The sequence below is a fragment of the Branchiostoma lanceolatum genome, chromosome 13, assembly GCF_035083965.1.
Source record: "Branchiostoma lanceolatum isolate klBraLanc5 chromosome 13, klBraLanc5.hap2, whole genome shotgun sequence".
Taxonomy (NCBI): domain Eukaryota; kingdom Metazoa; phylum Chordata; class Leptocardii; order Amphioxiformes; family Branchiostomatidae; genus Branchiostoma; species Branchiostoma lanceolatum.
Genome location: NC_089734.1, coordinates 3,878,322 through 3,893,846, shown reverse-complemented (window position 1 = coordinate 3,893,846; position 15,525 = coordinate 3,878,322).

The window sequence follows — 15,525 nt, the reverse complement described above, 5'->3', positions numbered from 1 at the left end:
CTAAAACATACAGCAACAATGGGCAACAATGTGAGCAAGGATGACCATGTGCAACACATCTAACATCTACTAATGTAATTCCACCAGGGTACATAAATCCGCCAGCCTGAAAAGATACGTCCAGGCAGATCTCCAATCCAACGTTCCCCAGTGTAATGCTTTCCTGTATATCTAAACTATGCATACCCGGATATATTCTCCGAGCAGAGGTTTCGGCCAAGTGGGGTAGGAGTGTCCGGGATTTTTAAGTCTCTCTCCTTTCCTTTGAAGGTCGGGAGACGTAAAAAATCCCGGACACTCCTACCCCACTCGACCGAAACCTCTGCTTGGAGAATATATCCGGGGTGCTGCATTGGAGATCTCTCAAACACACTGTTTCTCAAAGTGGCAGATTTATGTCAACTTGATGATCATTGCTACGATCTGAACTTAACAAATGAAACAACACTGCCGTTGAAAGAGGGTTGAGTCAAGATGATGTACCTCAGTGATGTCCTCCCCCTTGTTTGCCAGGGTAGCTACAACACTAGCAGCTGTCACTACGCTCACGAATGTTTCCGCAGATGTCCTCATCGACAGAAGGTTGTAGAAAGGCCCGAATTGACTGTCGAAAAACACTTCCGTGTATGCAATTAACGCATCTTTGCCAGGGGATGCGACCTGAAAGTGTTGACATCAACAAGTTTAAAAAAAGATTGCCTGTCTTTTCCTTTGAACTAATTTACTGCAGTTGACACAGTCTTTTTTTATCGGATAGATAATGTTGTAAAAGTTTATTTTCTTTTTTTTTGTTATCTATTTTCGGCACATAACTGACGATCTAAAAATAAACACCAAATCATCTGTAAGTGCAGAAATGTTCGCGGTGATTTTATGTTCGCGGTTTTCGCGGTAAGCTCTTCGCCGCAAAATTAAAACCACCGCGATTTTTTTGCCATCCTACCCCCTCATTTGCTGTTGTCTCCAACGCAAACTTAAACCACCGCGAACACTCTATTTTCTTCCTAGCGCGTGATTAAAACTACGCAAAATTAAATGCATTTACAGTATTATTGATGCATGCATAATTATCATCCACTTACGAAAATCGGGTCCAGTCGAACGGTGGTGGTGCGTCCGTCCGCGCTGGATACCAGCACCTGTACCGTGATGCTTCCAGGGGCGATGTGCAACATGGGTGTGTAGGAGACCTAATTTGAATATCATACATGTATTTTGAAATTGCTTAATGCCATATCTGTCCCGTACCATTCCCCAGTGGAATGCCCTACCTGGCACGGTAGTGACGGCTCCCACCGTTGAGTCTTACTGTGTCAGGCTTCAGGCCTGCCCACCTTAGTCTGGGACCCCCCCCCCCCACTTTGCCCCATCGCGGGGTCATCTGGGGGTATTAAAAGTTGAAGTTGATCATGAAGTTAGGATAATCATGAATTACTTGCGGTCTTCCTGAAAGCATGAAACGTCTATGGCGGCTGTGCAGCTTGTAACGATTGCTTCTTAACATTTCCAAACTCTGCCGTATTGATAGACCGATGCACTTAGAGAATCAGATGAAAAAATGTATCTCAAAAATGTGCCTTGTTCAAGTGTGCGATTACAATATCGCAAAATGAAGAGAATTGTGTCTGTCGAAGGCACACTTGTAACGGCTATAGTTTATTTATTTTCAGCATATACATAATGCTGAAAGTGTCTAGCTCTCTCCGTGAATAATCTTCTCGGGTTGGAGTATCACAGGATAATAAAGACCCAGAAACAACATCACAGCCAACGTTTCGGTGACCGTCTGTCACCTTCCTCAGGGCAATACTAACTGCTACTGTTACACACGGCAGGTAGGTGTCGCTGCTAAAATTGCGGCCCCAAACGTATACGTACATGACAATAATTACCCTTCTATGAATAGGTACAAATAGACTGAGATACAAATAGACAGACAGAATTCATTGATGCAGTGAAAAAATACTGTAAGCTTACCCAACCAGAAAACAGTTGTAGAACGATGTCGCCGGCCGTAGCTAGACTGTCTCCTGGAAACTTCACCGTTGCCGTTTCAACGCCGTCCGGTTCAACCTTGTACGTGAAATCCATTCTAAGCGGGCCAAGCTCATCATAAAAGTCTGCATAAATGAAATAGAATGCAATTTGGTTAAGAAATGTCACCTTATTCAAGGTCCACTTTAGTACTAGATCAGCTTTTCATCCTCCATGTACACTTGAATTGCGTTATTATTGTATCACTCGAAACCTTATTGCACAATGATATCCCCTTTTTACCTCCAAGAAAAAAAAATGGAGGTACAGTTTTTGCCGCGTCTGTCTGTGCGTGTTTCCATATATCGATTGATAGTTCATTTATAGGTTGAGTACCAGGCCTATTGATGTAAGCCGAAGCTAACAAAAGTTATCAAAATGACCACGTTAAAAAGGTATGAAATTGACTGCGTTTTAGCCCTAAGAGGAATACAGATATGTTCAAACTTATAACGAATTTCTGTAGACTGATTACGAAAGCATTTGGTACCTTCACAGACGATGCAGAACTTGTCTCCTAGTGACACCCCTACTGCAGGAATGACGGAGCACACGTCTGGGGGTATTTCTGCGGAGCTGTCCTGGAGAAGTCTCACTGGTACCGGGTTCCTGATCACGAGGAAGCGGTACTCGGCAATCCTTGGGAAACCAGGGTCAAGATGGTTGGTAGCTCTGATTGTGTAGTTTCCCGGTACCTGCAAAATCAAACAAGACCATAGCATTTCCAGGTCGAAAGATACAAAAACGGAAGTTCTGCTGCAGTATCAAGGTCACATACCAGGGGGCCCAAAATCGACCTTGAATTTCGGCTTCACAACACCCCACCCCACATACCAAATATCATGATAATCCATCAAGAGGTTCTTGACTTATGCTGACTACAGTAGTGCGGAAACACTAACACACACACACACAGACAGACACACCCAAAACTATATCTCCATTTTTCATGGAGATAACAAGACCATAGCACGTCCAGGTCAAAAGATACAAAAACGGAAATTCTGCTGCAGTACCAAGGTCACATACCAGGGGGCCCAAAATCGACTTTGACCATCATCTTCCTAACACCAACCCACAAAACTAAATATCATCATAATCCATCCAGAGGTTCTTGAGTTATGCTGACTACACAAATCCGGAAACACAGACACACGTCCAAAACGGTATCTCAATTTTTCAAGGAGATAACAAAAACTAGAAAGGTAATATCTGCAAGTAAATACATATCATCTTTACCTTCACATGGCCTTGCCTGACAAATTATCATTCTTACGCATATACTTCCGGCCCCTAAACTCTGTCCTGCCACTTGCTACATAATGTAATCGAACACCACATTGTGTCTGCTACACCTCCAGCAACCATGGTGACAACCATTTGGTCCATGAACTTTACGGGCAAGCGATATAAAGAAAATAAATCCGATGGTTATTTTCAAGGATTCGAACCCGGGACCACTAGGTTCCGGGCCTGACACCCTGCCGTTGCGCCACACGACCCACCAATAAAGTATTCATCATCATCATCACCACCATTGTCATCGTAGAGATGCACATTTACAATAATTAGCAAAGATAGGATTCGTAATTTCTTAGACATTTGAAGTACTTACTGTAAAAACGTTGGGACGAACTTTCAGGTTATTCTCATTAACAAGTAAGATATCGTTCGTCCAGTCAAGGCCAGGAAAGTCTGCTGGGGCCTCCTCTAGAGTCCATGTGTAAGGACCTGAAGTGTCTATGATTGGTGGCATGGTGAGGTGAAACATCTCGTGAGCCAGTAAGTCCCCTGGGTTACAGTTTGCGGAACAGCTGCAAAAGCGGAAGATAATCATTTAGCGCGAACGTTTGAGTACGCTAAGCAGATATCCGACTATCAAAAAAGAGAACAAAGAGCATCCTTCAGGACTGTAATCGGAAATACAACATTTTTTCTTAGGCGTTAAGAGGCGTGACAGAAAAAAAAATCATGAGACGACTGTACATGCTTTGGTCCCATTTCCAATCCGGGGCCCGTCCGGACAGCTAGTTGAAACGAATATATGATATAAAAGACAACAAAAGAAACAAAACGTTCCTGTTGTGTATTTTCTTGATATGCACTTTTTTTAATTTTCGTTTTCGCAAACAGCCCGACCGACCCTATATCTTTCAGGGTTTTTCAGGGCCGTAATCGCAAATACAAGGTTTTTTTTCTTACGCCTAAAGAGGCGTTAAAGAAAAAAAATCATGAGAAGACTGTATACATAGGAACAAAGGAGAAGTATATAGTTACATCATTTTGTACTCAGGTACATCGACGGTGTGTATGTTGATGTAGGTATAACCAGGTTGATGCCCCTCAGCGGAGATGACCACACTGACTTTGACAATGGAGTTCAGTGGGACGGGCTTAGTGAGGAGGTGGAAATGCAAGATACCTCCGTCTGGATTCGAATCTGCTTCTTGGTCTCCGAGAAGAGCTTCACAAGCCGATATATTGCCGCTGGTAACTGAGGAACAGTTTGTTAAAGATTGAATCTGATGTGCATTGTAATCTGGCCTGTAGCACTTTGGTTGAAGGTTTTGTGGGTTTTGTATGAAAGATAGGTTGTACTACGGGTATTCTATACACAACATTTGTTCCTCTAGCAGTCTTTACTAGTTCACAGCATATATACACGCGAATGCAATGTGTCCGCCCGTGAACTACCCGGCAGGGCCCCTTTGTCTACCCGTGAACTAACCGGCGGGGCCCCTTTGTCTGCCCGTGAACTAACCGGCGGGGCCCCTTTTCCAACTGGGACCTAAGCATTAAACACCCCTACGTCGAACATAATAAAATGGTGACCAGTCGTATAGTGAGCTAAGGGACCCATTGCTATTGTGCTCAAGGCTATTCCCCAAGCAGATCTTTCGGTGGCTATAACACCGTATCCAACTGTAAAGGAAGCTTTCGTCGCCACCATGGTTGCAATAAAATCTCCTTTTGCCAGTTCGATACGGTCTTGGCAACCGTCAGATCTGCTTGGAGATCAACCAAGGCAACGGTTGGTTCCTAATGTTTTTCACTGGAAAGGATGTACTGTAAATGCAGAAATGTTCGCGGTGGTTTTATGTTCGCGGTAACCGTTTCACCGCGAACTTAAAACCACTGCGAACATTTTTGTCCAATACTGTAGTCGTATGTGACTAAAGCACTGCCGCTTATTTAAACCACTGTGAACACTTCATTTCCCCTTTAGCGCGGAATAAAAACCACGCGAACTTAAATGCATTTACAGTAACCTACCTGGTGGGTTCGGGTAAGAAACTGCTTCACAGGACCAGGCGTAGCTTAACTGGTCGCTGGGGACCTGACAGTCCGGATCATGAGACAGCACGGCAACGATATAAAGGTGTATCAACGGCAGGGTCCTTGCGGAGTTGCCGGTTACTCTCGCAACTATGGGAAACGGTAGCACCTCCAGCCACGTGTGAGCCACGCCGATGCTGGTATGTCCAATCTCGGGCACTTCCATGGTCACTGTGACCTGAAAGAACCACAAGGCCATGTTGATTTGATTATATATAACTTTATTGCAGAACAATTGTACAAGGTAGGTACAAAGTCTGGCGTCTACTGGTACTTAACTACATCTACCTGATACAAGTGTATATAGTAGGGGATTATGAGCTTTTACAATCATTGGAAGAATTTCTAACGTCTAGACATTTTTGATATATCTTCCTATCCAGACATTTCTCATGGCCCGTACAAGCCTCCTGGGTGAACGTAGAAGTCGTACGGGTCATGAAAATGCCTGTAATATATACGAAGTGCGGGGCCGATTCACACCCAGGAAAAAAAGGCGCCGTTCACCGAAAACGTGCGTCGTTGTCGTACGTCAGAAAAATGTTCCCAGTGTGTATCGAGTCTAAAGATCATTGTCATTGTTTAGTTCGCGCCTTCCCCACCTGAACCATCAACAGACAAATATTTGAACTTCCCACGTCGAAGCAGTATTTGCTTTCAGGTGAAAATACACAACAGTTTTCGGTTTCAGATACAACGATACATCACTTGGAAGGACTATACTAGTATGTTGTGTATGAGGCAATCTATTCTTGTATGGTGTGTAGGAGGCAATCAACTAGTGTGTTGTGTAGGAGTAAATCTACTAGTATGTTGTGTAGGAGGCACTCTATTTGTATGTTGTGTAGGAGTAAATCTACTAGTATGTTGTGTAGGAGGCAATCTACATCAGGATGCACTAACCTTCTCTCAGCCGGGACGGGGGGCGATATTGATTTCCAGCAACATTCGACCCATTGCTTACGTCACAGGTAAATACGATAAGCGTGTCTAGAGAGAATGGGTCAGAAAGCTGAGGAAGACTAAGAGAATCAGTCGAAAATTCCAGTGAGTACATTTATTAGGTGAAGAACAATTTGATTCTTCGTAATGTGTTCTGCCAACTCAGATGGGCCTTCCTGTTTATATGCTGTGTTTGAACCCACCTGAACCATGAACAGACCGGGAGGTAAGGTGTTCGGCGGGAGGTCGAGTCTCAGCTTGTCGGAAAAGACGTCATCTTGGTCCGGCAGCACCTCCAGACTCAACACCTGGTCGTCGTTCTTCCGTACAGTCCACTGTACCGATGCCTGCATGAACAAATATATGCGGAAACGAAGTTTTAAACAAAGTCGGCTCCTGCACTATCCCCCCCCCCCAGCTATCTGCCACTATAAAATCATGACCATAGCATGTCCAGAACACGAGATATAAAAACTGGAAGTTCCGTTGCAGTGTCATAGTAAGCCGTTAGGGGGCCCAAAATCCAATCGTTTCGAGGTTTTTTTAAGAAGACATACCCACATACAAAGTATGTAGACAATCCAGGCATTCGTGAGTTATCGTGTTCACACACACACACACACACACACACACACACACACAAACACACACACACACACACACACACACACACACGCTCGCACAAACACACACACCCGCTCGCACAAACACACACACACATAAGACATACCTACGTATGTTCCTCTCTTTCTAAGATACATACATTACATGGCAATCTTAAAGGAACAACGCTGGCAAGCTGTTGAAAGGCCAATACTTACTTGGTAGGCGTGGGTACACTGGAAGGACACTAGGGAATGGATGACGATGTTCCCGCATTGATGCACTTGAAGAGGGTTGTCGATACTGCAAGAATCAAAAGTAGATACAAAATCGAAGTAGATACAGATTCAAAAATATCACCTCTTATAACACTATCTTTCCAATTTCGAAAGCTAGGCAAGTCAAAGCAGTCACGCTTTGGGGGAGCTCCTAAAATCGTGAGATTTTTGGCAGCATATTTCACTGTTTTCGAAAGTGATCGTTCATATTTCGTGCAGAGAGAGTTGGAGAGGCTTTAAACATCATATTGACAAGTTTTGGTCGCTGTAAGCTATAAGTCATCGGACAAGAGTCAAAACACCCAGACGCTTGTAACGACAACATCGAAGAAGAAGACAAGATGGTGACCTAGGCGTCTGTCACCACAACGAAGACGCGATCGGCAGATTCCACCATGCCGATGGTCAAGCCGGTGAACATGAAGTACAGCGAGGCCACAACGAGAGGTGAGAGGTGGCTTAGCACGAGAGAGATCTGTGGGGCAGCCGAGAAGATCGCCGGCTACGAAACCATTTTGGTTGATACCTACTGTATGATATTAATACTAGATGACCTGTAAATTGTTATGGGTACTTTAGACGTATGTATCGTAACATTTGACGATAGATGAATAAAGTATGTTGATGAAAGTTAGACATTCAGGTAGTAAGATACGCCAAAAATAATTTCTCATGCAACTGGATAGAATTTTGAAACAGACGTTTCAGACAGCATCCACTGTCTTTCGTCAGTGACTAACGATAGGACTGAGAACACCAGGTTTTATACCAAAACTCTGAATAGGTATGTTAATTTTGTCTTGAATTTTGTCTTGTACCTGCGAATCCCCTCGTGAATGTCAACAGTGACGTAGCATGGTTGGTCACCAGGTGCTTCATACACGGGTGCCGATGTGGGCAGGGTGCAGCCGGTAGCGTTCAGGGTCTCACATGGGGTTTTCACGCCAGGACCTGAGGAGGGAACATTTTTGTATAATAAGATGGCACGGTGTCTTTTTTTAATCTTATACTGTAAATGCATTTAAATTCGAGTTTTTACTTTCGCGGTAGGGAGAAAATGGAGTGTTCGCGGTGGTTTTAAGGTCGCATTTGAGATAATAGTAGACAAGGGCAAAAAATACATACAAGAACATAAAACCATCGCAAACATTTCTACATTTACAGTTTGCAATTATTTCTCTTTCTTGTTGCCCTCGTAGCAGTAAAGAATATGATGTACTGTCATTAAGTTTCTGTAGCTCAACTTTATCGGAAAGACACGATAACGGAGTACTTCTTTGGCTAGCACGGTAGCCTTGTTATACCAACGCGACGACTCGTTATGCTTAGGTCACAGTTTGAAAAAAAGGCCCTGGTGGGCAGTTCACGGGCTGGGCTTTTTTTCACTTTCGGGCGTGACCCCTACGTGGCCCCTTCGGGCACCCTGCGGCTGCCGGGCTATTTTTGGACAAGGTCGGGGCCCTGGAAGAATTCAATGCGGATTCAAAATCAACGCGGGACCTGGTAAGATATAGGCACCGTGAACATACCGAGAGGTACCCATCAGGTATTCGGCAGTCCACCGGGACACATTTGCGTCTTCGGAGCCCGGCCGGGACTACACCCCTCACGGGCACTGGTGCAATCGGGACCTAAGTACTAGCAATCATAGCTAACGGCTAATAGTTTGGACCATTTCTGGAGTCTTACCATAAATGTCGTAGCCCTCATTTGCCCAAAACCCGCCTGTCCCGTCCTCCGCACAGCCCCAGCCTGGGCCGTAAATCCCATAGCGGCCCCAGATAGATGATCCAAAGCACCAGCGTTCCTGGACAGAAAACGCTACGAGGCCCTGGGAAAGTGCTACCTGGGGAGGCGGCAAAAATGTTTGCATTACATGTATTCATTCAGACAGACAGACACACACAGAGACACAGAAACACACACACATACACAGACACACACACACACACACAGACACACACACATACACAGACACACACACACACAGACACACACACGCAGAGACACGCAAACAGACACACACACACACACACACAGGTACGCACACGCACACACACACACAGACAGACACACACACACACACACACACAGAGACAAACAGACAGATACACACACAGGTACACACACACACACAGGTACACAAACACACACACACACACAGGTACACAAACACAAACACACACACACAGACACACACACACACACACACACAGACACACACACACACAAACACACACACACACACACACACACCCACACCTAGCATGTAGCGAAACAACATGTAATCCTACCTGGTAACACTTCTCTATGGGGTTTTCGCGGACACTGTAGTGGCCATCCAGGCGTGGGTCTGTCCCCTCGAGGCTCGTCATGGAACGGGTACCACTGTCCCTAAAGCAGCCCCTACGCACGTACTCACGGCATGGAGTAAGTACTGTGAAGCGGAACAGGGGTGTTAAAGGCAAACAAAGCAATATAAACAAGACCACAGCACGTCCAGGTCAAAAGATACAAAAATTGAAATTCTGCTGCAGTACAAAGGTCACATACCAGGGGGACCAAAATCGACCTTGAACTTCGGCTTTACAACACCTGCCCACATACATGTACCAAATATCATCGTAATCCATCAAGAGGTTCCTGAGTTATACTGACTACAGCAGTGCGGAAACACAGACAGACAGACAAACAGACAAACAAACAAACAAACAAAACACACACAGACACACCCAAATCTCCATTTTTCATGAAGATAATTTCTAAAAATGGAAATAGAATAATTCTGAAATCTCTATAGTAGTGACATTTACTAACACTGTTAGGCAAATTTGCGTAGTAACCCTATACTTTGAGCATATCAAAACCTCGCAAAAAGATATGGCTAAAAACAAAACAAAACAAAATACACAAAGCGTAAAAACAGTCGTTGAGCTTTCTGGCCAATTTGAGGTCACAGGGCCTAGGGAGAGCGTGGCGAGGTCACCGCCCCGGTGGAATGGGAGTGAAATGGAATGAATCTAATGTGTGCAAAGAAAAACAAGCTACCTGATGCAAAAAAAAAAACATAGCACGTCCAGGTCAAAAGATAGAAAAAGGGAAGATCTGTTGCAGTACCAAGGTCACATACTTGAGGGCCCCAAATCACCTTTGTCTTCCCAACACGTTCCCACATACATTATTATAATCTATCCAGAGGTTTTTGAGACATGCTGACCACAAAAATCCAGAAACATAAACGAATACACACACACACACACACACACACACACACACACACACACACACACACACACACACACACACACACACATACACGCACGCACACACACACAGACGCACTCACACACACAGACACACACACACACAGACACACACACACACAAAGAGAGAGAGAGACACAGAGAGAGAGAGACACAGAGAGAGAGACAGAGAGAGTGAGAGAGACAGACAGACAGACAGACAGGCAGACACAGAGACACACTCCATTTTTCATGCAGTTGATAATGCTGCTCACAACAACAATCCCGAGGTTGCCCGTCCGCCGTACAGGAGCAGAGGCTGCACGTTCCGCTCACCGCGACACCGTCCCGACAGGAGCACGACGGGGCGGGGATGTCACGACGACACCGGGACGACTCCACCCGCGGCAGGGACACGGCTACCAATAGGATTGCTGCATTAAAAATAAGAAGATATTTGCTTTATTTGGCATGTACCGATTGGAATATATCCGTCATAATACACAGAGGGGACTTCAACTGCTAAAAACACGCTTGTAGTAACGTTATTAGTAGAGCTTTCTCCTTTTCTGGTGCAGACCTGTGGAATTTTTCTTATTGGCATATCTCCTCCACACATGTCACAACTATATATTCACAACATCTGCTAATACCCATACATGTACACACAACACACGTCTTAGTACAAAAGGTGGACTTCAACTGCTAAAAGCACACATACAGTATAAGAAGAGATCACTATTTTCTAGTGCAGGACTATGGAATTCCCTCCCATTACCTGTAAGAGCGGCAGAATCTATCACTCCTATCAGGACTATCTCTCAGCCTTTGTAGATGTATAGAAATATATTTTTGTCTCTTTTATCATGTATCATCATCAGGCAGTGCCAGGTCAATATCTTTCAACTGAACTGACTTTCTTTAATGTATTTCGGGTATGTCACCCTTAGAAACAGCCGTACAAACGTGAAAACACAAGTTAACTATACATACAACAATTTATACACATTATAAACAAATAATTTTTGTACTGACAATCTGACATCAGAAGACCCTGTATCATACTGTTATTGGTGTTGTATAGTCTGTTGATGGTGGAAAAGCATGATTTTCTGCGTCTGGCATCGAATGTGTCAATGGTGAGGTGTACAAACATTGAGCTTGCACGACAGCCTCTTGGGAACGCGGAAATAATTTTTGTTGGGACCCAATTATGTTGCAAGATAACGAGAAACATTTAATAATAATAATAAGTTTATTGTAAGTTCTTGCCAGTAGGCTAATTGCAAGTACATGTAACATGGAAGGACGGGCAGACAATCGGTAACAATATAGCAATATAGCAATATAGACTATTCTAGTCCAAATACTAACACTAAATTCTATCTTATTTGGGTTTGAATTCTTTTTCCAAAACAGTGGAAGACGAATGATCCCACTTTCTCTGTAATGTGAGGGTTTTGTGATGTTAAGAGGAGAGTAGTTTTATTTTTGTCTGTAAACATGGAGAAATTTGGCTGGAATTTGGTGACCTCTTTAAATAAAGCCTTTCTTTCTTCATCGTAGAACGGGCAACTTGAAATAAAATGTGTTTCGTCTTAATAAAGCGTCACTCTACCAGATGTATTCTTACCTGTACACAACAACAGCTTGTCCATCTTAGCCGTGTCGTGGAGTCTTCTCAAGGTTGAATAAGTACGCGATCCAATCTTGTACACACACAAACGGGTTAAAAGTCCATTTGAAATGTACGCTGAATGTGCACGGCAGGAGCAAGTATTGCCTGCGCGTCAACCAGTGGTCACACAGCAGAGACAAATCTCGTCCGATGAGTGTGAGATCTTAAAATGACATTTTCGGCCGATATACAGCCGGAGTCCTCTCTACCGCTGTGCGATCCCTAGGGATGTTAGAAGGTTACCGATCCCCGTCCAATGTACTAGGGTAGATTTCTAGGTGGAAAAGACGTTCAAAATTCTGCCGAAGTTGGAATTAGGTGTCCCATTGGGGATCCACAAAGTCGGTCGGGGGTCGCTAACAACAATGTGACGGTGAATTTTCCAAAATCGCTCCCGCAACATTTTATTTTCTCAAATAGTGGACTAATGCGCTGCCCATACAAAAATCAATGAAGTGTAGAAGGAATCAGCATCATCAATCAAATTGTTGTGAGGGATGTAGTCAAACGGATTCTATTTCCAAGATAAGAAATTCGTCTAGGTATAACACATAGTTTCAGCAGGCGGTAAGGTACGTTAGTAGATTGCAACTATATATATATCGTTTGCCCTAATACATTTTCAACGATTTTCGAGTACAAAATATTTCATGATAAGTCATAAGACGGGACCATGGCGCCTACTGCAAAATGAGAAATGTTCGCGGTGGTTTTATGTTCGCGGTTTTTGCGGTGAACTTTTCACTGCAAAACATTTTGATCTGTCTTCTGTCCGCTTACCTGCCTGCTTGTTTCAACCGCGAACTTACATCCTCCGCGAACACTCCATTATCTGTCTTCCGCGAAATTAAATCCCTGCGAATATTTTCGCTTTTACAGTAATCCCATGTTTCTTTCTGAACTTCCATTCCCTGTTTCCATTATGGCACACCACTTATGGATTTTCTTCAAGAAAATTAAGGACGTAGTCACTGTGCGTCATAATACACAAAGAACCTATTGTGCCCAACGTTATAGTGGATTTCATCTTTTGACTGGACGCTGTAACGTATCAGGCACACAGTGTCAGGCAATATTTCTGTGCGGCTAAACAACAATGTATTTATCCTAGTGCCCATTGTCCTGGAGACCTACGCCCAATTTTACTGCTAGCATTAGTGTTTTTTCCTCCTTTGACTGGGCGAAGTAACCAAGAAGATTCTATAGTAACGTATCAGACCATCTTTCTGTGCGATTAAACAACAATGTATCCAACCTAGTGCAAATCATACGGGAATAGTGGACGTGTGTTTAATGTGGTCTTAAATGATTTATGGGATAATCTTAGTGTCGGAAAATGTTGGGGAAAATGTGCCAATTATATATATTTTTGTGTCACTGTGTGTGGACAAGCTAAAATGTGCTGGACATGTGGTCCAAAATGTATCAGTCCCTCTGTTTATACAAGGTTTTCAAATACATGAAGATGTTTACATTGCCGTCTAGAATAATTTATTTTGGCACTTTGCAACGGCGAGCCCCCTCAAGGCCGCAGCACATTAAACGCTCAAACCGGCGTTATACTGCAAACGACCTTGGGCCAAATTCATGAACTGCCATTAAGTCATACGAATTTTCCCCCTTAAAATCTACCCTGTTATGTTTCGACGGGGCTCGGTGTCGGGAACGTCGACCGAGTCCGAGAGAATCGCGAAGGTATCGAGAGGACGCCGGCCGTATTATCCTTATTAGTCCGTTGATTGTAAGAACTCCCATTTTCAGCTGAGTTGCTATTTATCTTCTCTTTCCTGGAAAGTATCCTTCACCTTGGCTGACCCCCTCCTCTTGCAGCCGATATCGCAGCCGATGTGGCTATGGCAAGTAATTTGGCGATGAAAAATGACTTGGCTGATGTAGTTTGACAGGTAGCATATCATCGCCACAACCTTTGACCCGCAAAAACTTCGTGTTTCTCAGTCACCTGTATCTGTATCTATATAGCTGGTATAACCGCCATGAGGCGTAACACACCAGCTTGTACAAGGTTGTCAAGAAGAGTTTTTTGTGTGTTTCAAAAAAAATGAGGATAAAGTAATTCTTAAACCCTTTTACAATTGAAATATTATTATTCTTTTTAGTCATGTTTTGTGTAGTTAGACTGGTTAGTATGCTGTCGCATCATGAACGACCTATGGCCAAATTTATTGATGAGGCAGTCGAGTTTATTTTTCGGCTGAAAATGATGAATCAGGTCGCATTGTTCCTGCTGCTTCCGGTTCCGAACAGCAGGAAAATACTGTAAATGCAGAAATGTTCGTGGTGGCTTCATGTTCGCGGTTTTCGCGGCGACCGTTTCACCGCGAACTTAAAGCCACCGCAAACTTTTTAGTCCAATACTGTAGCAGTATGAAACTATAGCGCTGCCGTGAACTTAGAACTACCGCAAACACTCCATTTTCGCCTTAGCGCGAAATAAAAACCACGCGAACTTCATTGAAAGTTCTGGAGTCTATTTCAACGCTCAAACCATCATCGATGACGCCCCTGAACAACGGACATCTTCAAGCTCCGTTTTCAGTCTCTACAAAAGCGCGGTCAGCTGGTTTCAAGTCTGAAAATCTACCCTGTTACTTTGGATGGGACTCTGTGACATCGGCCGATCGCCGAGAATCGCGCAGAGATCGAGAGGGCGCCGGTCGTATTGCTACCGTGTTTTACCGAGAGGTCCCGGGTTCGAAACCACTGCTACGCCCCGATGTTGTGCCCTTGGGAAAGGCACTTTATACGACTTTCCTCACTCCACTCAGGTGTGAATGGGTACCTGACTTCGGTTGGGGAAGGTAGTGTTGAGGTCATCTGCTGGCGCCGAATGGTAGCCACCCAGACCCTTGCGACAAAGTACAAGTGTGGAGCAAATATGTATCTGTCGTGTATTATGTGATTGTAAACCCTGCAGCAATTCAGCACTGGCTGCCATTGCACGGGTAATTTACGACTAATAAATCATTATTATTATTACCGAAAATGTCATTTTGATCTCGCGGACTCGTCTGGTGAGCTGTTTCCTGCTGTTCGGCACCGGGACAAGCTGCCAGGAGGATAAAACATGCACAATTTCTTCCTAACATTAAAAGTTATCTGCCATCAAAAAATCTAAACCATAGCATATCCAGGTCAAAAGATACAAAAACAAGACGTTCTGCTGCAGTCACCAAGGTCACATACATGTATTTCACAACCTTGTATAAACATAGGGACTGATACATTTTGGGCCACATGCCCAACACGTTTTATCTTGTCCACACAGTGTGACACAAACATATATACAATTGGTAAATTTTCCCCAACCTTTTCCTACACTAAAAGTATTCCAAAACCTATCAAAGACCACATTAAACGCAAGTTCACTCTTCCCGTATGATTTGCACTAGGA